The sequence below is a fragment of the Protopterus annectens genome, chromosome 8.part0, assembly GCF_019279795.1.
Source record: "Protopterus annectens isolate FY-2018-M chromosome 8.part0, PAN1.0, whole genome shotgun sequence".
Lineage (NCBI taxonomy): Eukaryota > Metazoa > Chordata > Ceratodontiformes > Protopteridae > Protopterus > Protopterus annectens.
In genome coordinates, this window is record NC_056741.1 from 973,064,652 (window position 1) to 973,090,596 (window position 25,945).

Genomic DNA, 25,945 nt, shown 5'->3' on the forward strand with positions numbered 1-25,945 from the left:
TGCAGTTGCTGGACCAGTCCACCATATATGGGATGGAGTGGAAGAGTGGTTAGTACACATTGTACTGCAGGAGGGTTGGAACACTGGACACTGGTGTAATCTGCTTGCAGACTGGCAGGACAGGATAATGAGCTGGATGGAAAGCGTGAGAGAGACCACTATTCTGAACCATCCACTTTGTTATAGTGGGTGTGTGGAACTGGGATACAAATATGGCCCTTGTGCTGCAGACATTGCAAAGTGCATGACAGTTAACAGTGGGAGGATTATGAGCAGAAAAAGATTCCCCAGCACCCCAAAGGTTATAGCTCACCTTTTCTCTGATTTTCATCTCCAGTACCCAGATGAAAAAATAGGTCAACATTAGAAAGAACTTAGTGGCGGATGGAGATAGAAAATAGAAAGTGAAGTGAATATTTTTGATTTATGTAAGCATTTGCACAGGCAATACTTTGAATTAGTAGTTAAAGTTACTGTTTGCAAATTCAGGTTTGTAGTCTTTATTTTTACACAAATCAAGCTGACTATGAGACCTTTCCTAAATTTAAAGTTGCCGTGCATTGCTCAATAGCTTGACAAGGGCTGAAGAAATGAATGCAGCAAAACAGATCAGTTTTACAGAGGTTATTTCTTTAGCAGTTCACCAAAATATTTGAAAGTGAAACACTAATAAATACAAAATGCAAAGAATATAAAATAGATTCTCCTTTAAAAAGTCACAGTGTTTCAGTCAGGTATCTTCAAGAGATTATATAAGGGTAAGGGAAAGTCAGTTATAAAGAGAAATCAAGAGAAATAGTTACAGATATGTTTGAAGGAAAATAATTATGATACTCAGCAAAATGTCAAGCAACAGATAGCATATATTTTTATTGACTATGTCCTTCAGGTGTTTCTGTACTCTAACCTTTATTATTGTAATCACATAATGACATTAAAAAGTTTAGCAGTAACCGACGTAGTCAATCAACATTATAAAATCTTTGTACAATGAAGTTTTTACATCAGGAAGGCATTTGATTCTGTATTCTGAGAATTACTTTTTTCTTCACTAATAATAAGTAGATCCCCAGTTTTAATAAGCAGTGGTACAGATGGTAGTCCTTAAATGTTTGCTAGTCTTAATGCTTATATTTTGGATAGAATTCAATATAAAAGGTGCTAATTTTGGTTCTTCATTTCAGTTTAGTTGGCCAGTAGTGACTCCTATGCATGATATGGGATCAGACAACAGCATACTCTTAAATATGAAGAATATGATTTTCTGCTGATGGCGGGCTTCTTACTTAAATATATTGATCCAAGGTTGCAGAATTTATACAATCTTTTGGCACAATATTCTGTAATGTTGTGTCTTTCGACTTTTCCCAGTTAGGGGTCGCCACAGCGGAACTCCAGTCCGCTAATGATTGGCAGTGGATTTTTACATGCCGAATTGCCAGCCCTGACGTACAACCTTCAATGAAGGGACGCCCATTCATGCATGTCTCTACACAGAAGACGCTCTAGCTGAGAATCGAACAGGACAACTTACTGTGAGGTGACAACGCTACCGCAGCACCACCACCGCAGTTATGTGAAATCCTCTTAGCTGTCAGCTTAATAAATCTTCTAGTACTAATCTGGAGGTAGTAAGTAAAACCTTCATCCTGCAATATCCAAGAATTGACCTTATATTGTCTAGTATTTAATCTTTGTGGTATGTTATTATTCTGTTTACAAACATTGAAGGATAATGTGAGGACTAAGAAGTGCAATGAATACTCTAACAAAGTAGTGCTCTAGCGCTTCCTGAACAAAGATTATGCCAGGCAGACAGAAGGAATACAAGGGCAGACACAATCTTCTAACTGAAGTACAATAAGAAAAATAAAGTTAGCAGCTGTAGAATTTTTTTTATCTTATGGCAGCCATAACAAAGAATGATAAGGCATAAAAGGACGAAGACTCTGTAATTGATGAATTTGATGAATTTTAAGATGGTTGCAAGGGAAATAGATTATGATTAGAGAGTTGCCCATTACCTAATATGACTCTTACAATGCCTTTGATAAGTATTCACAGGACAGTTATGTAGAAATGCCTAGTTCTGAACTGTATTAGAGAAGATGATATGAATAAAACTGATGCGGGTGGGGCAAGTGACAGATAATAAAATTAAGTCACAATTAGTCTGTTACAGAGCTTACTTGAGTTTGCTATATACGATATAATCACCACACTTAACTGTATGGTAAAAATTATCATAATGCTAAAACCGAGAATACCTAAAGTACACTATTCAAAAAAATGTCAGAGGATTTTTGTTTGCCAACAACTTCATCATTTCAGTCCATCTGTCATCACATACCATTTCCACTCATAACCTAAAAACAGAGATTTAAATAAATACAGTCTGTCTGACTGGATGCCCTTTTCCACCCTTCATATGGGGCGGATGCCATTCATGTTTTCACCATTTAATTGTTTTTACTTAGAGACCGTGCAATAGTAGGTTTAATCTGAATGAGCATATTGCAGTAATCCTCATGGCTATGTGACCTCACTGCTAGCATTATTAAGGAATTGGACTGTAGCAGACTAGCCGACTTCACTCTTTGGCATAAACATGGACGTGAAGGCTTGATGCAGTGAAAATATCAATGGTTTTGCAGCTTTCTGTCCACTGATGTTGATGTTTTGTTATTTTAGCTGTGCTCCATTTGAGTTATTGTCCTTTATATACTTTCATTTGAGCCCTGTGGTCATTGCTGTTGTGCAATTCACTGAGATACACTTTAGTCTTGTGTGTACAACTTGCATTAGAAGAATATGAAAAAAAAAAAAAGTCTTCATTGAAACTGTAAAAGCACACATCTTTTTAGCAGCACTAAAGGAAAAAGACAAAACAGTATTGAAGTAGTTCTACAATAGATACACACTAATTTAATTCTAGTAGAGAACTGGATGTGTTTTATGTAATATATGCAGAGAAAAAGAAGTAAACAGATTTGGTAGCCAGAGGATTTTTGTTTGCCAACAACTTCAGCATTTCAGTCCATCTGTCATCACATACCATTTCCACTGTCAGTAGGTGACTAAATGTAGCTGAAAGCAGATAGCTGTCAGACTAGTCATGTCATGCATAATAACAGCACAGTCATGTTCTCAAGCATTAGGTATGCCATGCTGTGCTTATCCCGTGTCTTAAAAGACATGAATATAACATTAGACTACCTGACAGTGGGGTTCTGTCATACATTTACTGCAAAGAATGAAACGCGTATAACACACACAGATATATTCATGATCAGATACTTACACAAACACACAAACACACACACACACACACACACACACACACACACACACACACACACACACACACATGGTAACAAGCATGTGCGACATCTTATGTAGGCAAAACTAGCATGAAGCTAGAATAGACTACTATGAACCATTATTATTCTGAAAGAAGAAAACAGGAGTACGGTGTCGTATGCAGATAATCTATAAATAATGTAGGCCTCAGAAAGTTTTTTGGGGGGGGATTGGAAAACTTTCAAAAACGTGAGATAGGTAAGGGCACAAAGTTGCTTTCATACAAGAAGTAATTATTTTGACAGCTCTGATAAGCAGCTAATTATAGCTGAGGGATGAATTAATTTATTTCTATTCAACCCATATTATTAGGTAGAACGTTAAAGTTAACTATAATCTTTAAAATTAGTAAATTTAATTTTGTTAGTATAGCCTTATTTTAATGGTAATTTCTTGGTTATTATGCTACTTTAATATTATGAACATAATTATGCATAATAACTTTAATGAGACAGTATTGCTTGCATGGTGTGGTTTCAAACTTTATTATGTAAGTGTGAAATTTGGCATTGACTGTCTGAAGTTCTGAATTAATGTAAGAGGATGAAATTGCTAATCTCTTAGTGTATTTTATAATATATCATGAGATTATAGTAGTGTGTGGTGCTTTTTGTTGTTTTTATTTTCATAATGCCATTTTTGGATTTTGGACATAATTGGAATGGCTATAAATTCCTTTATATATTTGTGTGTGTGTATATACATATGTATATCTATCTGTCTGTATCTATATATATATATATATATATATATATATATATATATATATATGCATATATATACATATATGAAATGAACTTTGGCAAAGTCCGTGTTCAGCATGTTGTTCTTTCAGCAAACTGGTATCAGTAATTTGAAGTTCACTTAAACTTAATTTCAATGATTCAACTAGGACCCATATATATATATATATATATATATATATATATATATATATATATATATATATATATATATACATACTATATATATATATATATATATATATATATATATATATATACACATATATATATATATATATATATATATATATATATATATATATATATATATATATATATATGGGACTACCTTCTTTCCATGAAAACACGTTTCTTTAAGTCCAAATTGAGCAGCTCCACTTTTCTGAAATGCCATTCCAGCGAAAGCACAAACTGCTGAAATCCTTTCCCTGTGAAAGGAATCACTTGGCCACCACAGAAACAACCTGAACTAACCAACTCCAAACCCAACCAACTGGGGGTCACTATCCCCCACACCCCCCATGTGGGGTGCTTCGCCCTCACATACCCCTTACTAAAATATACCAACTCTGAGCTTGCACTACACTGACAAAAGGGCAAAGTTCACCATGGTAGCCAAATTGTTCCTTTCACAGGGAAAGGATTTTGGCAGTCTCTGCAAAGAAGGTAGACCCGTATATATATATATATATATATATATATATATCATTGTGTGTCTATGAATATATTTGTGAGTGTACTTGGTAAAACTGAAATGACAAAGAGGACTCAAAAAATGTTTACATAAAAAATTGAAAAAATAGAAAAAGAGCATTGATGGCATACAGTACATGAACTGAGACATAACCTTAGAACATGCAAATAAAAAACAATGTTTTTGAAGGGAGGGGTGAGCACTCCTGCATACCATACCCCCTGTAGTCAAATACAGCAACTTTGAGTTTACACAGTAGCAGAGAAGTCATCTTAAATTTATTCACCTCAAGTTTCAAAACGTTCACTACATTTGGGTCTTGTGAGGTCAGCAGATATGTGTGGAGTCCCATGACTGCAGATCTATACATGTAATCAATTTCAAGGAGGCCCATCCCTCCTTCTTAATGGGGAATAAATAATCTTGGTATGCACTGATTTTTATAAATCATGTGGTGACCATGAAACATCTTTCTTGTTATCCTATCTAATCTATCCAACACATTTTTGGGCCAGTCAATCACCCCAAAATTGTAAGTTAGGACAAGAAGAGCAAACTGGTTTATAGCTTGGATTTTGTTCCTAGATGTCAGCGCTGTTTTCAGGATTAATTTAAGTCTTCTAAAATATTCCTTACTAAGATTTATTCACATTTGTTCATGTTTTATTGTTGATCCTTCATCAATTCTCAAATATTTATACACTTCCTCTTGCTCAAGTTCTTTTATATCACATTCTTGTCCCAAACCGATATTTTCCTGGTGCTGCGTTTTTCCTGCTTTAAAGATTGATTTTGCACATTTATCAAGACCAAATGACATTCTTATATCATCTGAAAAAGTTTTGACAATTCACAGTTGTGCTTTCAGTTCCTCATCTGATGAGCTATATACTTTTAAATCATCAACAAAAAGAAGATGAGAAGTTTTTACACGTTGTTGTTTTCTAGGAGCCAAATTGTAACCATGGCCTAAGCTTTTAATTAGACAGCTTAATTGGTTAAGGAGAAGGCAGAATAACAGTAGTGGCAGAGAGTCACCCTAGAATATCCCCCTTTGAATTTTTATCCCTGGGATAACAATTTGTCCTTTATCATGGCTTAATTGCAAAGTGGTCTGCCACTGTTTCATGGTCACTGCAATGTTGTCAATCTGTGTAGGGTGTATCTTCTACATTTTTAAGCACTCTTTTATCCATGGATGTGAGATACTATTAAATGCTTTTTTTGTAGTCAATCCATGCCATACTTAGATTGTTCCCCCTTGGTACAGTTCTCCACTATGACTTTATTTAACAACAAATGATCCTTTGTTCCATATGACTTTCTTTTATTCCCCTTTTGTTCTACTGCCATAATTGAGTTTTCTTCTAAATGACTATAAACTCTGTTGGCATCAATTCTCTTATTTAGTTTATAATTCGGTGGAAGGCAAGTTATTGGTCTATAGTTTTTAGGGTAACTTGTAGGTTCACTCTTAAGTAGGAGCATTGTTTTTCCTGTTGTTACCCAGGTTGGTGTCTGTTCAGGGTGCGCATCTAAATAGTTTTTACTCATGGCTCAGTCTTCGTGCAAAGATGTTAATACTTTTAACTAAAAGTTAGGTACTGCATCTGAGCCTAGGGTTTTCCATTTAGAGGCTTTTCTTAACTTTGCTTCAATCTGTCTGGCTGTTACTTCATCCAGTTTCATATCCTGTACCTTTAAACTTCTTTTTCTTTCTTTTACTTCTTCTATCCATTTAGCATCTTTGTTATGTTCCATAGGATCTTCATAAATACCTCTCCAAAATGTATCTATTTCTTCTTTTTTTGGCGGTCTTTCAATTCCTTTTACCTTGTTTCCAAATTCTCTATAAAACTTTTTGGGTCATCAATAAATTCCTTATTTTGTACTTTTCCTTTATATTTATCTGCATATCTTCTAAGTTTTTCCACCTTTGCTGAGGTTTTTAGTTTGTTATTTGCAATAGTGCATGATAGATCTTGGTCTGCTCTAACACTGCGCATTGCTTTTATCACATCTTTCTTAGTATTTTTGTTGATCTGTTCTTGTTCTATATTCTTCTCACAGTGATACTTCTTGTCTTAATTGCTTTATAGTTTTCTCTATTCGATACTTTAATGATGGTATTTGATTTCTCCCCTTCCTTTCCCTCACTACCCTGTGTTCTTGTGGTAGAACTTTATCAGTTATTAATTTAGTTTCACAGTAATGTATCCAGTTTACTTCTATTATATCACATGGATCTCTAGGGACAGTCTTAATTACTGTGTTCATTTGTTTTATCAAACTTCTGACTTTTTGGGTTTTATTAACCTTCTGCAGTCTATTTCTTTTATTGATCTTAATATGTCTATCTATGTCTATTAAATCAAGCAACTCTTCTCTTAGCTCAGTTTCTTCTAAATTGAGGGCACATTTTTTGTTTTCCCATTTCCTTTGGGCATTCTGTAGAAAGTTCTATAGCATCTTCCTGTGGCGCATTCTCTTCAGTTTCATCCTGTGTCATCTGTTGCATGGGAACTCACTAGCCTATCACTTCTCCACATTGACTGCATCAGAGTTTCCACAGTTTCCTGTTCCTTCCCTTGCTGTTTAGCTTCAAGTGAACCTTTATACTGATTTCCTGTGGAAGGTTCCAAAATATCTTTATATGGCACCTGACCATTTGCTTCCTGTTCCACTGGTTTCCCATTAATTTGATTATCTGTTGCTCTATTCAGTTGTGATGCTTTCTAAATTATATTTTCTACACTGAATCCTTCACTTCACAAGTACTCCATAATCTCAGTTTCTATTTCTTTAATTTCTCCATTACTAATTTCCTTTTCTACTTTTCCTCTTTGTCTTCTTATTTTTTGTATTGTAAAGTTTTCCATGTCTGGATTCCTTTGCCTGTATTTCTCTTCAAATATCTTTGGTGCTGCTCTTTTTGTATTGATTAGTTTTGCTTTCTCATTTGCATAAACATTATACCATATTATACCATGAGCTGATTGGCCAGCGTTAAATCGAGTTATACTAATGGAAAAGGTCGCGGACGGTTAAGCCGGTTTTTCCATTAGTATAACTGAATGGGTTTAACATGGCGAGAGCTAGATTGTTTAAAATAAGCAACGGAGATCTCCATTGCTTATTTTAAAGCGTCTCATGTTAAACCCATTTAACATAGCAAGCAAGATCTCCATTGCTTTTTTGTTAAATGAGTTTAACAATTGAAATAAGCAATGGACATCTCCGTTGCGTTTATTTTAAAACTGTCTCGCTATGTTAAACTCATTTAACATAGCAAAATACGGAGATCTTGCTTTCTCTGTTGCTTTTGCAGCTCTGATGTACCGCGCAGGCGCGCGCACCGCGCAGGCGTACATCAGAACTGCCGCGATGCCAGACATCTGCGGAAGGGCAGCAAACAGGCATTATACTATGCCATTATTTAAGAAAAGTAATAGTTTCTTTTCTTAAATAATGTCATTTGGTCCCTCGGCCATTACCCACACCCAGGCGTGGGTTATTGCTATATTAAATCTCTTTTTCTTTCCCATGCCCATATTTCTTCTTCATATGTCTCCTGATCTTCCTGTTTCTCCTTACTTTGGGGATTCACTCCATCATGCTGTGAAGTAACCTTTGTTAGACCTTCTACACCAAATCCTTCACTTCACACGCACTCAATAACTTCAACATGTATTTTATTTTTAACTTCTATTTTACTAATCTTCTTTTCTACATTCCATCTTTGTGATATTATTTTTTGTTGTGAAATTTTCCATATCCAAATGTCTTTGCCTGTATTTCTCTTTGAATATCTTTGGGGCTGCCTTATTTTTATTGATTCATTTGGCTTCCTCCTTTGCATAAATATTGCACCATATCAAATCTCTCATTCTTTCCCATGTCCATATTTCTTTTTTATACTTTTCAAACATCTCTAGGCTTTGTTGTTTATATTTTCTCACTTCCTTGGATGCTTCTTTTTCCAAACAGATCAAAGGTTTTTGATCTATATACTGTTTTTCACAAATCTGTTGTATTAATTAATACAAATTATTATTTGAAGCTTCTGACAGTTTTTCTTGTGGAAGTGTTTTTCTTTTGTCTAATTTTTCTCTGAATTGTTTTGTATATCTTGTGTCTGGAAATTCTGTGCCTTTTGTGTGATTGTAACAATATATAATTTATTTCTTATCCTCAATAATCCATTTTATCGTCTTTATGGCTCTTATTTGGCCTATCAGTTTTTTTGATTTTTTTGTACTACTGCTTCATGGCTCCTCAACATTGACTGCCTACAACAGGGGCACCATCCACCCCCTGGGCCTGGCCTGGCCCCATTGTAGGAATGTTTCTGTATTTTGAGGATTTTATACTGTCATTTTTTCCAGTGTTAGCACCAGTGTGCCTACCAGGATTGGGCACTTTTTTATCCTGGGTCTTGTGCAATCAGCTCTCTTTTTAATTTTTAGACTGCGGTGGTGGTGCTGCGGTAGCATTGTCGCCTCACAGTTAGACATTGCTCGTTGAATTTTCAGTTAGAGCGTATTCTGTGTGGCGACATGCGTGAATGAGCGTCCCTTCGTTGAAGATTGTGCATTAGGCCTGGCAAGCCAGCACGTAAAAATCTACTGCCAATCATTAGCGGGCCGGAGTTCCGCTTTGGCGACCTCTAACTGGAAAAAGCCGAAAGACACAAACAAAGACTACTTCTGTCCATGATATATGCTATATAAATGCAGTCTATATATCAGTGTTGTCTTGGTGAGATTTTGTGAAAAACAGGGTCCATGCGAAGGTACTCACCAAGACTTGAGGATGAATTCAATTTCTGCAATAATACTCTCCTTTACTTGCTGACATATAATCTCTCCATTCGGACTACTTGTCATCTCTCCATTTGGACCCCTTATCTTCTCTCTATTTGGACCCCCTTATCTTTTCTCCATTTGGACCCCCTTATCATCTGTCCTTTTGGACACCTTTCATTTCTTGCTGTATGAATTCATTGATGTGCTCAAAACCTCCATTTGGAACTTAATTTACCCACTCTGTATTGCTTCATTTTAAATAATTCTTGAAGGGGCTTTTGCATAGTTGGAACAAATTCATCATTAAGTATAACTGTAAGTATTTATGTACTCATGATGGCAGCCTCTTAAATATAAATATGAGGACTATATTTAGAATTAGATTTGCTATCTTGGACCTTTCAGTATGTTTCCTAGACCTATACGTGTCCTTTCCAATAGCCCATTAACGTGTTTGAAATAAAACCAAAGTAAACGTCTAATAAAACAGTAGCAGTGACAGCAATACCACAAAAGATAACAGGAATTATAAACATGAGACATTCTTATCCTATGTTTATCAAAGGTTTATCAAAAAAACCTATATTATAGGCCAATAGCTATACTCTTTCCACTTGCAAAGATTATGGAAAAATGTATTCATAGACAGCTCATCCACCACCTAATCCAGAATCACCTTATGACAGACACTCAGCATGGCTTCCGTCCTCATCACAGCACTACTTCAGCCCTCCTAGCCTTTACCAACACCATAAACCATAATTGCAACAATAATTATATATCCTCACCCCTCTTCTTGGATCTTTCTAAGGCATTCGATATGGTTGATCACCAACTTTTAATCCACACCCTGCAAACATTCTGTCTAGATACTGGAGCCCTTCAATGGTTTCAATCCTACCTGAATGGTCGACAGCAGGCTGTCCTCTGGCAGAACAAATTCTCTAACCTTCTACCTAACAGCCTTGGAGTACCACAAGGCTCTATACTAGGGCCCTTGCTCTTCTCCATCTTCATTAATGACCTTTACACTGTCATCCCAAAAGTCAGCTGTATCCAATATGCTGATGACTCTACTCTGATTTGCTCAGCCACATCTCCAGTAGAGTTATGGTCAGCTACCCAGACTACCTTTAATACAATAGAAAACTGGTTTTCTGAACATCGTCTGATCCTAAATCCCAAAAAAACTAAAATGCTGGTATTTTCACCAACACGTAGGTCTACTGCTTTCACCTTTACCGTAAAATCACATGATGGCACAATAATCTCCCCTGACCCCTCTACAAAACTGTTAGGTGTCATCATAGACAATAATCTAAAATTTGACATACATGTTAACCAAACTATCAAAATCATCAATAAAAAACTAAAGTCACTTTACAGAATAAAAGCCTTCCTAACCCCTCCAGCTAAAATTGCCATAGCTCGCTCTCACCTTCTTTCAACCCTTCTGTATGCATCCCCTCGACTCTCGAATTTAAACAAGACTGTCCTTAACAAACTCTCAATTTGCTACAACCACATTGCCAGGTTTGCCACTGGCCTGCCTTTTAGGACACATCATTGCATCAATCTAAATCAGCTTGGGTGGTTTGAACTACCCAGCCTAATCCAGTATATCCAACTGATTACGGCCTATAAAATACTCTATAATCCGGACAGTACTCCTGCACTTAAAAATATTATCACCCCCTATAACAATCCTAGACCACTTCGATCCTCTAACAAACTACTAATTCAGACTAGCAAAATTAATAACACAGCCGGTGATTCTCTCTTTGCAAACTCTAAAAGTAGATCCTGGAACTCTCTTCCAGCTGATATTACCTTACTTTCCACCTTAGGTCAATTTAAAACTAGACTCAAACAACATTTGTCACTTAACTGGCTATGTCAATGTATCATGCCTGGCTAACTCTCTCTAGAATGTGTAAAAATCTGTTAACCACTTTACTGTGTAATTTAATTTAATCCTGACTTGTGCTCAGGATTAATTGTAACCTGTGGAACTTGTTTAACTTGCTTACTTATGTAATCTCTGTAAATAGTCTGTTTGTAATATGTAATGCTTGTATTATGTAATGCTGTATCTGCTTACCTTTGGAGCTTTTCTCCCCAGGCCTCCGCTGAAAATGGACATGCATCCAGTTGGACTATCCCGGTCAACAAATGTAAAATAAAATAAAATAAAATAAAAATAAATGTCAGTTCTCAGAAACTTCAACTAAGCAAAACTGGGACACTAAAAACTTCTTGTGAAGTAAACTCTTGTAAAAAAGGCATTTTTTGTAGGGAGGCAAACTTCCTGTGTTTAGTTGTATAGTAGTATTGCAGTTAAAAATTCATCTCAGTTTTCAGCTTCCACATATCCACTATGTTAATATGGAACTTCGTGGTCACACAGCTGTGGATCAGGAAGTCATACAGAAAAGGAATCCCTCTTGGTGCAGAAATAGAAACTGCACTGCTCATGATTTCCTATAGAGAGAAGTAATTGTGTAGATCAGTATCATATTCTCAGGTATATATAAATATATATGTGTGTGTGTGTGTGTGTGTGTGTGTGTGTGTGTGTGTGTGTGTGTGTGTGTATATATATATATATATATATATATATATATATATATATATAAAATATATACATATAAACGTATATAAATATATATATGTGTTTGTGTATATAGGTTTACTATAGAATTCTTGCACCTGCAATGTGAGTGTTCAGATTTCTGAACCGAAAAGTCGGAAATCAAATCTCCAAACAGAAACATGACCGAACGAGGTATTTTCAGAAAAGTCGACTTATCAGGAATGTCGACTTTACATAAATACCACACTTCTGGTTAAGAGCAACAACCACTTTTTCAGAGTGGGGCTAGCCCCCATGCACCACCCACCCCCTGCTACTTATATATACAAACTCCGAGATCGCACTAGAGTGAGGGAACGGGTACATTTCCCGATCTCCAGTATAGTGCAATCTACATTCAAAATGTTGAATCCACAACAGCAAATGCTAGTGTGCATTCACTGTTGTGAGTTCAACATTTTTTGTGTTTTTTTTTTTTTTCAAATGTCGAACTAGCGTGATCAGTGTTTCCAATTCGAACATAGTCCAATCAGACTTTTGATAGTAAACCTATATAATAGTAAACCTATATCATCATCATCTTTCGGCTGTTCCCGTTAGGGGTCACCACAGTGGATCATCTGTTTTCATTTCTTCCTGACCTCTGCATCTTGCTCTGTCACACCAACCACCTGCATGTCCTCTCTCACTACATCCATAAACCTTATCCTAAGCCTTCCTCTTTTCCTGTTACCTGGTATCTTCATCCTTAGCATCTTTTTCCCAATATACTCAGCATCCCTCCTCAGCACATGTCTAAACTAATGTAATCTTGCCTCTCTGGCTTTGTCTACAAACCTTCCAACCTGGGCTGACCCTCTAATATACGTATTCCTAATCCTGTCCACCCTCATCATACCCAGTACAAATCTTAACATCTTTAACTCTGCCACATCCAACTCTATCTCCTGCCTTTTTATCGATGCCACTGTCTCCAACCTATATAACATAGCTGGTCTCACTACCCTCTTGTTAGACCTTCACTTTCACTCTTACTGGTACTCATCTGTCACAAATCACTCCTGACACTCTTCTCCACCCACTCCATCCTGCCTGTGCTCTCTTCTTCACCTCTCTTCCACACTCACCATTACTCAGAACTGTTGGTCCCAAGTATTTAAATTCATCCACCTTCGCCACCTCTACTCCTTGCATCCTCACCATTCCTCTATCCTCCCTCTCATTCACACACATATATTCTGCTTTGTCCTGCTGATCTTCATTCCTCTTCTCTCTAGAGCATATCTCCACCTCTCCAGGGTCTCCTCCACCTGTTCTCTACTCACTACAAATCACAATGTCATCTGCAAACATCATAGTCCATGGGACTCCTGTCAGATCTTGTCTGTCAACCTGTCCATCACCACTGCAAATAAGAAAGGACTCAGAGCTGATCCTTGATGTAATCCCACCTGCACCTTAAACACATCCATCACTCCCACCGCAGACCTCACCACTTTCACACTACCCTTGTACATATCCGGTACCACTCTTACATACTTCTCTGACACTCCCAGCTTCCTCATACAATACCACAACTCCTCTCTAGGCACCCTGTCATAAGCTTTCTCTAAGTCTAAAAAAACGCAATGCAACTCCTTGTGACCTTCTCTGTACTGTACTTCTCCATCAACACTCTCAGAGCAAACATTGCATCTGTAGTGCTCTTTCCCGGCATGAAACACTGCTGATTACTAATCATCACATCCCTTCTTAACCTAGCTTCCACTACTCTTTCCCATAACTTCATGCGGTGACTGATCAATTTAATCCCTCTGTAGTTAATACAGCTCTGCACATCACCCTTATTTTTAAAAATCGGTACCAAAACACTTTTTCTCCATTCCTCAGACATCCTCTCACTTTCCAAAATTTCATTAAACAATCTGGTTAAAAACTCCACTGCCATTTCACCTAAACACCTCCATGCTTCCACAGGTATGTCATCTGGACCAACAGCCTTTCCATTCTTCATCCTCTTCATAGCTATCCTTACTTCCTCCTTGATAATCCATTGTACTTCATGATTCACTATCCCCACATCATCCAACCTTCTCTCCCTCTCATTCTCTTCAGTCATCAACCCCTCAAAGTACTCTTTCCATCTGCTCAACACACTCTCTTCGCTTGTGAGTATGTTTCCCTCATTATCCTTTATCACCTTTACCTGCTGCACATCTTTCCTAGCTCAGTCCCTCTGTCTAGCCAGTCGGTACAGGTCCTTTTCTCCCTCCTTAGTGTCCAACCTTTCATACAACTCTGTATGTGCCTTATCTTTAGCCTTTGCCACCTCTCTCTTTACCATGCACCTCATCTCCTTATACTCCTGTCTACTTTCTTCATCTCTCTGACAATCCCACTTCTTCTTTGCCAATCTCTTTCTCTGTATACTCTCCTGTACTTCCGCATTCCACCACCATGTCTCCTTGTCATCCTTCCTCTGTCCAGATTTTATACCAAGCACCTTTCTAGCCATTTCCCTTACTAGCTCTGCTGTAGTTACTCAGCTAATTGGTAACTCTTCACTGCCACCCAGTGCCTGTCTTAACTCTTCCCTGAACTCCACCTCACAATATCCTTTTTCAATTTCCACCATTTGATCCTTGGTGCTGCCCTCACACTCCTCCTCCTCTTCTTGATCACCAAAGTCATCTTACAAACAACCATCCTATGCTGCCTAACTACACTTTCCCCAGTCACCACTTTACAGTCTCCAATCTCCTTCAAACTGACCCTCCTATATAAGATATAATCCACCTGTGTGCATCTTCCTCCACTCTTGTATGTCACCTTATGCTCCTCCCTCTTGTTAAAATACGTATTCACCAGAGCCATGTCCATCCTTTTCGTAAAATCCACTACCATCTGACCTTCTGCATTCCTTTGTTTAACACTGTACCTACCCATTACTTCCTCATCCCCTCTGTTCCCTTCATCAACATGCCCATTGAAATCTGCTCCAATCACCACTCTCTCACCCTTGGGTACAGTCATCATGACTTCATCCAACTCACTTCAAAATTTTTCTTTCTCATCTATCGCACACCCAACTTGTGGAGCATATGCACTAACAACATTCATCATTACACCATCAATTTCCAGCTTCATAAAAATCACTCTATCCAACACTCTTTTCTGCTCCAAAACACTCTTAGCATACCGTTCCTTCAGGATAACTCCTAGTCCATTTCTCCTTCCATCCACACCATGATAAAACAATTTGAACCCACCTCCGATACACCTAGCCTTACTCCCCTTCCATCTGGCCTCTTGCACACACAGTATGCCAACCTTCCTTCTGTCCATCATATTGGCTAGCTCTCTCCCTATACCAGTCATACCGCCAACATTCAAAGTTCCGACCCTCACTACCACAGTCCTAGCCTTTCTCCTTCCTTCCTGCCATCGGCCATGCCTTCCACCTCCTCTCCTCCTTCGGCCAACAGTAGCCCAATTTCCGTCAGCACTCTGTTGGCTAACAGAACTGGTGGCAGTCGTTGTTAACCCGGGCCTCGACCGATCTGGTATGTAAATACTTACTGATGTCCGCATGAATAATTTGGCCAAGTTTTACACCAGATGCCCTTCCTGTCGCAACCCTCCCCATTTATCTGGTCTTGGGACCGGCACGAAGAAATGCACTGGCTTGTGCATCCCCAGTGGCTGGGTTTATACACATATACGTGTGTGTTAATGTTTGCTAAGTATGTAATCTTTAGGAGGAAGGCAGTAAAGAAGAATATTATATTGCTTATATTTTAAACACACATGAAAATCAAAACATCAGACAAACAGCTGTAATACCAGTTATAGAACAATATCTTATCTTTAAAATCGGTGTACATGTTTAGAACTTATAATGGTATACCACACATATGCATATCTGTGTGTGTGTTTGTGTGCAGCATATGTGAGTGTATGTGTTTGTGATGTACCTACAAAAAAGGTAATATTAGGTAGATATTACACTCATAGTAATGTAAAACACACTGCTGCTTCGCATAGCATTAATAGCACACCTTTTTGGAATAATCCAAAATCACTTATGTGCCATATTATGTCTGATGTAAAAGTTGCTTTTTTTCCAATGAGATAGAATGCATTACTTCCTACCTCAGTACAAACGCTTCACAGATGGTACTCTAGCCTAGAAACAGCACTGGCATGTGTATTTGTAGCTTTATCATATTATAATGGCACATACTAAAAATTAGCAGCTGCAAATATGTGTAATTTGAGCATAAACATTTTAAAAAGGTGTTGTGCTTTTGCACTCATCATTCACATATTGCACAAAATGCTTTTTATAAGAACCATGAAGAAATAGTTGCCAGTAGTTCATCTGCACAGATGCATGTTGTGCCCATGTCAGATGACAAGAAAATAATGCATGCTTCTGCTTCACGAAACCTGGGATGGATTTGTGTCCAGAGAGGCTTAAGTCATAACGCTTATTAGAAACAAGCAGAGGCTCAGTTATTTCAATTAAGTATAGTCAGCAAGTAGGCTTTTTCTATACAATGAGACTAAAACTGTTAACTGTCCTAAATTTCATATAGTCAGAAAAAACTGTTTAATTAGAACAGTTGTGTAAAACTGTTGTTGAATTAAAATGTACTTGTTTCATACATGTAACTTTAATTATGTGATATCAGTAGGAACTCATCACATTCCTGCTGTGATAACATCTTTGCTAATATTTCTAGCTTTAGAGGGCATCATTCACAGAGGTGTAGACTCGCCTGCTTGCAAGCATATTACCTGGTGCACCAGCCATGGTTTAGAAGCTTACATTATGGAGTATTATGGCAGTATATGACACTTCCTCAGGAGTAGTGCAGGGTGAACCTTGGATAGGGTCGTTCATCTTGCTAATGACCAGTCATCCAAATTCTTGACTCTCATCTCTAGCACTTAGTATTTGCATTTCATGAGGTTGAGTCATATACAAAGCATTTTGTGCAATATGTGTATAATGAGTGCAAAAACAAAACACGTTTTAAAAAGTTTATTCCCAAATGTTATATGTTTGCTGATGCTATAAGGCATTTGAAACATGTTAAGCACTCTGCATGTACAACTGCTGTGTATTACAGGTTTGGATAACCTTAGGTTTAATATTAAGCAGGATAGCGATCTACATAAGAACAATAATGGTCGAACCAGCAGAGCAATGGAATTCAAAGATGTTCATCGTGCATACAGCTGCAGTCATAACAGATGGGTTCTCCTGCCGTCAGGCGGGTCCTCGGTCGGCCGAATTCCAAAGTCTAGGTCCGGCGTCGGTTGTCGTCGCTTCTTCCCTGACATCAGTGTGACAGGGGTATAAAAGAACCAGCTGATGCCATTTTCTTCAGTCTTTCTTGCCGCGCGGTGCCCAAAGCAGAAGCAGTTCGCAAGTGCCGGTCGGCCAGCTCCTGAAATTACGAAAATTTTGCAACCGAAGTCTTCTTGAAAGCTAAGTACCCCGTTGGGGAAACTTTTCTTGCCTCAGACCGATGCCAGACAAACTTAATAATTGTATTTCATGTGGGAAGCAAATACCGCATAAGGATTTCCATTCCCTCTGTATTCCTTGTTTTGGCCCAGACCACGACGTCTCGGTCTGTCGCTTTTGTGCTACATTCAACAAGTGCACCATTAAGTGTTGGGTGGAGTTCGCCCAGCATTATTTTGGCAAAACATTTAACTATATTATGTCGTCGGATACTCCGACTCCAGTTTTGTCTAAAAAGCGCAAAGATAAGGACCGACACATGAGGTCCGCGGCCTCTACCGACACCACGCCAAAGCCGATTACATGTGGTCCGGTTCTCAGCAAGGTGCCTATGCAGCCCCTGACTACCGACAACACTTCATTGGTGGTGTCTCCTGTGCCCGAGGTCACAGGCTCCTTGGCCCACACCCCAACTACAGATACCGAAGCCACTCTTGGAGGTGAATCTCAAACTGTGGACAGGTCTACCTCCTCTCAAGGTGTCTTCAGACCTTCCTCTTCTTTTTCCATCAAGGCTTTCACTAAGTCTAAAGCAGCCATGCATTCTAAGAGGCAAGCAACACAGGGCCCATTTTCAGGCCCCATGCCTAAAAAACAGATGCTTAAAATGGCTGAGGATTTAATTACTCTTATCAGGGATTCTCAACCCCCCCCCCCCCGGACAAAAGGCCCAGAGTGGAGGAAGAGGCCCCCTCTTCTGATCAGGGCTCCATTATATCAGAGCACTCTGATGAACAGGAACATTCTTACTCCCCTTTTGAAGACTCTGATGCAGATGAGTCCATTCCTTCTGTATCCCCCCCAAAGGATTACTCATTTGGGGAAACTTTGCATACCTTAAGGGAACACTTCCACTGGGAAGGCCAAGATTTTTCAGATTCCAAGAAAAGGCTTAGGGAATTTCTCTTGCTACCTCAGCACAGGCCTCTAGCTATACCTCCTGTCTTGGACATTCTAGATGATGTGTACTCGGAGGCCTGCCTTAACCTGGATTCTCTACCTCCAGCCCCAGTCAAGCCTGACAAGTACTACAGGGTCCCTGACTCACACCAATTTCTATACAAAAGCCATGCTGCTGACCCAGAAACCATCTCACAGGGCCCCAAGGGAATTAAGGCCTCCACTGCTAAAAATCCATTACCTTCCGAGAGAGATTCCAGATCCTTAGAAAGGTGGGGAAAAAGGTATATACCTCGGCCACCTTAACCATGAGGGCATTAAACTGTCAGTTCCATATGCTAAAGTACCAACAGTTTCTGTTATCACAATTGAGAAGTAAAATGTCACAACCTGAACAACCAGACTTGAAGGAGTTGCAGGATTTGATGCACAGTGCAGAACAAGTGGGTAAACATACCTTACAATGTGGTTTTGATGCTCTAGAGGCCTCATGTAGAGCTGCTGTTACAGGATCAGTCATACGTAGACATGCCTGGCTCAAAGAACAAACCTTACCAGATCATGTCAAAACTAAATTACTAGATGCCCCTCTACAAAAGGATGTATTATTTGGTGCTAATGCTGAGGAGGTATTAAGGAAAATGGAGGAAAAGGCTAAATCAATGCAAACAGTGAAAGATCTTCTACAGGTACAACCCCCACGTTTCAGTAGAAATTGGCCTTCCAAAAATTGGTCCTTTCCAGCCACGGACAGACCCCAAAGAGGTAGATACAGGCACCCGAGGGGCAGAGGGCAATCCTAAAGATCGTTTAGAGGCAGACAATGGCAAGCTCCTACACAAAGAGGTGGTAAGGATAACTCGCAACCATTCAGAAAGCAAGCCCAATGACTTTTCCCTTTGCATGCCAAGCAAGACTCAAATGGCAGCACCCTTAGGCGGAAAACTGGCATTATTTTCAAAAAATTGGCATATTGTCACAAAAGACAAATAGATCCTGGACATTATAAACAGAGGCTACAGATTCCATTTTCACACCCTTCCAAAAATGAGAGGCATGCCAAACCTACCACACAATCAAAGGGCAGAGGCACAAAGACAAATTTCAGATCTCTTAGACATGAAAGCTATTCAAGAGGTACCTACGCATGAACAAGATCAAGGTTTTTATTCCAGACTATTACTGGTACCAAGGAAGGGAAAAGATTGGAGACCTATTTTGGACTTATCCATCCTAAACACATTTCTACTCGTACCAAAATTCAAGATGCTCACTCTACAGCAGCTTCTTCCCATGCTGGGCAAGGAGTCTTGGCTGGTAACATTGGACCTCAAGGAGGCATACCTGTATGTCCCAATCAGACAAAATTGCATAAGATACCTCAGATTTCTTGCAGGTTCAACCCATTATCAATTCTCTGCATTGCCCTTTGGCATATCTACTGTGCCCAGAGTATTCAAGAAATGCCTGGCATCAGTAATTGCCTACTGCAGACTTCAAGGGATACAAATATACCCCTATTTGGACGACTGCCTGATCCAAGCGGACAGCAAGCACATTCTTCTGAAACATCTGGCTTATGTAATAATGTTGTTGAATTCTCTGGGATACACAGTCAACAAAAAGAAATCAAGGCTAATACCTTCTCGGAAAATAATTTTCCTGGGTGCCAACTTGGACACAAACACCCAGATGGCCTACCTCATGCCAGAGAAGCAGGGGCAACTAACTCAATACTTCAGAACACTAGCAAATTGCACCAGGCTGACTGCAAGGAAAATCCTGCAGGCTCTGGGATTCATGGCATCTTGCATCTTACTAATCCCATGTGCAAAGCTGCATATGAGGAAACTTCAATGGTACCTGAAAAACCTGTGGTCTCAACACAGCCACAGTTTGGAAACAATAATACCACTAATTCCATGTCTTCAAAAGGAATTTCTGTGGTGGGCTCAAGCATGCCAAACAAACACAGGTCTCCCATTCAACAAGCCTCAAGCAAATCAAGTCATCACAACAGACGCCTCGGACTACACCTGGGGGGTGCACATGACAGACCGGTGCATTCAGGACAAATGGTCCCAAAAATAAAAGCACCTTCACATCAATCAAAAGGAGATGCTAGCAGTAATAAATGCTATTATAGCTTTTAAAGACCTTCTGCATCCAGGTCATCTATTGATAAGAACGGACAACACCACAGTAATGTGGTACATAAACAAACAGGGAGGAACACATTCTTACCCCCTATGCAGACTGGCCATGTCACTTTGGAACATGGCCATGGACTTACAAATGGAACTACAAGCACAGTACTTGCCAGGCAAGGAAAACACGCTGGCAGACAACCTAAGCAGGAATATGACAGATCCACACGAATGGAAGTTGCATCCTCAAGTTTTTACAGAGATAATTCAAGCATGGGGAAGGCCAGACATAGATCTCTTTGCCTCCCACAAAAATAACCAATTGACAAAATTCTGCTCAAGGACTTTTCATCAAAGGCCTGGAGAGTTGACGCTCTCTTTTTCAGTTGGACATCAATGACAGTTTATGCCTTTCCACCTCTTCCTCTGCTGCCCAAAGTTCTATTAAAAACCAGAGCAGACAGACCAAAGATGATTCTCATAGCTCCAGACTGGCCAAGACAACAATGGTACCCACTCCTGAGGAGCCTGATGCATTCCCCACCATGGACCCTGCCTCTAATGCCTCTTCTTCTGACTCAGCACAGCTTCAAAACTCTTCACAGTCAGCTAAAAACACTCAATCTAGCTGCATGGAAGATTCCTTAGCATCACAACAGACGCTACTCTCCAAGGAGGTGCAGGATGTCATTTTGGAGGCCAGAAGGCCATCTACTAGAAAAGCTTACTCAGCAAAATGGAAACGGTTTTGTGTCTGGAATGAGAAAAAGGGCCAGGATCCTGGAAAACTGAATTTACCTCAAATATTACAGTATCTAGCTGAGCTGCTAAGCAGTGGACTTTCATTCTCCTCCATCAAAATCCATGCCTCAGCCATTTCTGCAGAATACAACACTGATCCACCCTTATTCTCTCACCCCCTCTTAAGACAGTTCCTCAGAGGGGCTAAGAATCTAAAACCCCCAAGGAAACAACCAATACCTGCTTGGGATCTCAATTTCATTCTAGAAAAGCTGACCTTGCCTCCTTTTGAGCCAGCTGCCTCATCAGATTTGCAATATTTGTCCTGGAAAACCGCTTTCCTTCTGGCTATTACCTCAGCTCGTAGGGTATTGGAACTACAAGCTCTCATGGCTGTGCAGCCTTTTATCATCTTCCATCAGGACAGAGTTTCCTTACAAACCAAGGTTTCAGATTAGGTTATTGGAATGAAAGAGATGTTGAATATAAGTTAAATATAAGGGACTGCAGTTTTGCACAGTTCTATTGTTTACCGAAGCTACATAAAGACATGAATAATCCTCCGGGTAGACCGATAGTTTCGGCAAGAAATTATTTTTTACACAATTTAGGAATTATTTTACATGAAGTATTGTTAAAAGAAGCTATTAAATTGCCATCATATATAAAAGATTCTTTTGATTTTTTAAATAAAATTAAGAATGTTGTGTGGTGTGAGGACATGTATTGGCTAACATTAGATGTTAGTAGTTTATATACAAATATTAAAAATACACATGGATTAGAGGCACTGTTTAAATCAATGGGAGATTATCCATTAACGCATTATGTATTGGAATTGGTAAAATTTTGTTTGGAGAACAATTATTTTAATTTTAATAATACAATTTACCACCAAATACAGGGTACAGCCATGGGTGCAGCCTTTGCACCCATGTATGCCAATATTTTTATGGGTCTGATGGAATTTGAGTGTATTTATACACATTATTTTGTAAAAAAATATGTTATACACTATTTTAGGTTTATAGACGATTTGATTTTTTTGTGCAAAGGAGGAAAGCATGAAATTGATAATTTTATAGAAGACATACAAAATAATAGATTTGATATTCATTTTGATGGAATACAATGTGGAGACCAGGTCTCTTTTTTAGACATAGATTTAAAGGGAATTGTAGGAAGTCATATATCTACTAGTATACATAGAAAATTTGATTCGATTAATCAATTTTTGATGGGCACTAGTTGCCATCCGAACCACACTATGGAAGCGATACCATATGGTGAATTCTTAAGAATCTCCAGAATATGTAATAGTGTTGAAGAATTTTTAAATGAAGTCAATAACACGATGGAAATGTTTAAGAATAGAAAATATAATATGCAAGTATTAAAGAAAAGCAGAGATGAAATAATTTATAAGAGACATAATAGTAGATTTCAAAATCAGAGGAGCAGAGAAAAAAAGTATAATGAAGGAGGCGGAGAGATAGATAATATCTTCATGGTATCTACATATAATATTTGTAGCAATGATATCAAGAATTGTATATTATACTTTTGGCGATTCCTACAGAATTATGAAGAATTAAGTGAGATGACTAAGAAAAAATTAATATTTAGTTACCGCAGAGGAAGAAATATTAAAGATATGATAGTACACACCAAATTTGAAATACCCACTCAACATATAGGTAGAGCTATAGGCAGTGTAGGTACTACACCGTGTGGGAAGTGTAAAATATGTTCTCATGTGGAAAGTGTTTTTCACTACATAAATGGAAAAAGTTATAGGTCTACAGTTCTTTTAGTTGTCTCACCAAACAAGTTATTTACACAATTAAATGTGGATGTAAAAAATTCTATATAGGACAGACTAAAAGAATGTTTAAAGTGAGAATAATGGAACATCTGAGAGATATTAAAAACAATAAGTTAGAGAGCCCTTTGGCTCAACATTTTGTAAAATCTCACAATTCTGACGTAACTAATTTTAGGGTATCTATATTAGAAGAGGTTCATAGTAAGGGAGCTAGTGAAGAAAAAATAAAGAATTTACTTTTGAGAAAGGAATTAATTTTTATTTTAAAATATCAGACACTTACACCAAAGGGACTTAATGTTGATTGTTGTTGGAAGAGTGTATTATGAACATGTCTTTTTAAATGGTAATAGATTTTTAATTGTTTAATGATCATTTAATTATGTGAAGAGTTAATGGGTGTGTATATAAATAGGGAACAGAAATGCATTGTCATTTACTCCTTGAAGGCTTTGTTGAGCCGAGGCACTAGAGACTGTAAAGAAAATAAATCGTTTTTTGGTGAACTGGCTATTGTTGTATCCTGAATTTGGGTTCTCTTTTTGTTCGAGCTGAAGAGCTGGTGTTGTGACTAATTTCCTTACAAACCAACCCGTCCTTTATGCCAAAAGTGGTATCCAGGGTAGCTTTGAATCAGGCTATACACTTACCTACCTTTTATCCTAATCCTCAAAACAAAGGGGAGAGATTACTACATTCCTTGGACATCCACAGACAACTGCGTTATTATTTGGACAGAACAAAGCCTTTCAGAAAATCAGAACAGCTCTTTGTGTCCTATGCTATAGGAGCTCAAGGAAAGCCAATTTCCAAACAGACAATCTCAAAATGGATAGCCCACTGCATACGCTTTTGCTATTCTTTTCATGGCAAAACTGTACCTACAGGCATCAGATCTCACTCCACAAGGCCCACGGCTACCTCTGCAGCTTTTCTCAGAGGAGTTCCTACCAAAGATATTTTTGAAGTAGCCACTTGGAGTTCTCTGCATAACTTCTCCAAGCACTACCACCTTCCACTATACTCCAAATCTAGAGCGGGCTTTGCCACTGCAGTCTTGCAGGGCATTCTGGCTCCTCCTAGTTTCACCTAGTGCCTACCACCCCTTTCTTAGCTTTGGGATTCTACCCATCTATTATGACTGCAGCTGTATGCACGATGAACATAGTACAGTTTTGTACCTACCATATATGTAGATGTTGGAGTGCTAATACAGCTGCAGTCCAGGTTTCCCTCCCTCCTTCGCCTCTTGGGACAGGCCTATTGGCTAACATCTCCTCATGCATCCTGATTAGGGTATTCATTCTTGATGTATTTGCTTGCACTACTGTATTTTGATTATATGGCATCGCTTTATTACACAAATTTATGTATTGCCTTCCTTCTGGGGGCACCTGACATCTGGGTCAAGAAAAACTGAAGAAAATGGCGTCGGCTGGTTCTTTTATACCCCTGTCGCACTGACGTCAGGGAAGAAGCAACGACAACCGACGCCGGACCTAGACTTTGGAATTCGGCCGACCGAGGACCCGCCTGATGGCAGGAGAACCCATCTGTTATGACTGCAGCTGTATTAGCACTCGAACATCTACATTTATGGTAGGTACAAAACTGTACTTTCTAAATGCAATATTCTAAACAGGAACAGCCTTAGGTCAACTGGTGCCCTAGGCAAAAAGGCTCCATGGCGCCCCCCACCACATCACCCGGTGCCCCCATCCTGGTCTAACTACAATAAATAGATACTGCAAAAGCGCCCCTGCTAGAGCGGCACCGTAGGCGGCCGCCTAGTTGGCCTATGCCTAAGGCTGGCTATGATACTAAAACCGCTTGCTAGGCCACTGACAGAAGTAGTAATGATGGTAATGTATATGTGTGTGCATGTGTGTGTGTCTGTGTATAAATTATGTATAATTTATGCATTGTGTTTACACTGTATATATTCTCTAACTTGCAGCTGAAACTTTGAGTTTAACATTTTTAAATTTTACTTCATCTCGCTGTATCCCTTAGCTAAAGAGGAACAAGGTAACTGCATGTCACACACTGCTATAACTGGCATGAACTTAAATATATTTTTTACTTTATGTATTCATTTAAGCATTTAGGTTGAAGTGCTGTACATTGAGGAAAATACCGGTAGATTCACAAATTTCTTATCTGATGAGAATATTCAATGAATGCATAAGCAAATAAAAACTAAAGACAATTAAAATAAAAACAATAAAAAACAGCATAATGACAGATAAGTACACATCATTTATTACTAAAAGTGTGCTCATATGGTTGCTGTATAGGTGGATGGGATCCTATGCTGTAGCTTGGTAGCATCTGCCTGCAGAGAGGGCAACGCTGTGTTGAACTCCCTATGCAGCCACTCTCCCTCATATTGAATCAGGAACAACATGCAGGATGGAGGCGCAAGAGTACAACAACATAGAGGTGGAACATGCTCTGCCCTTGATACCTCCACCCTGCTAAGTGAATGTGGAACAATCCATGTAAATGAACTGCATTATATATTCTTACCAGGAAGTGAGGGTAGTTGATAGGACATCTGAGGAGTGCATCTGATTGCAATCAGTAAACACGTGAATG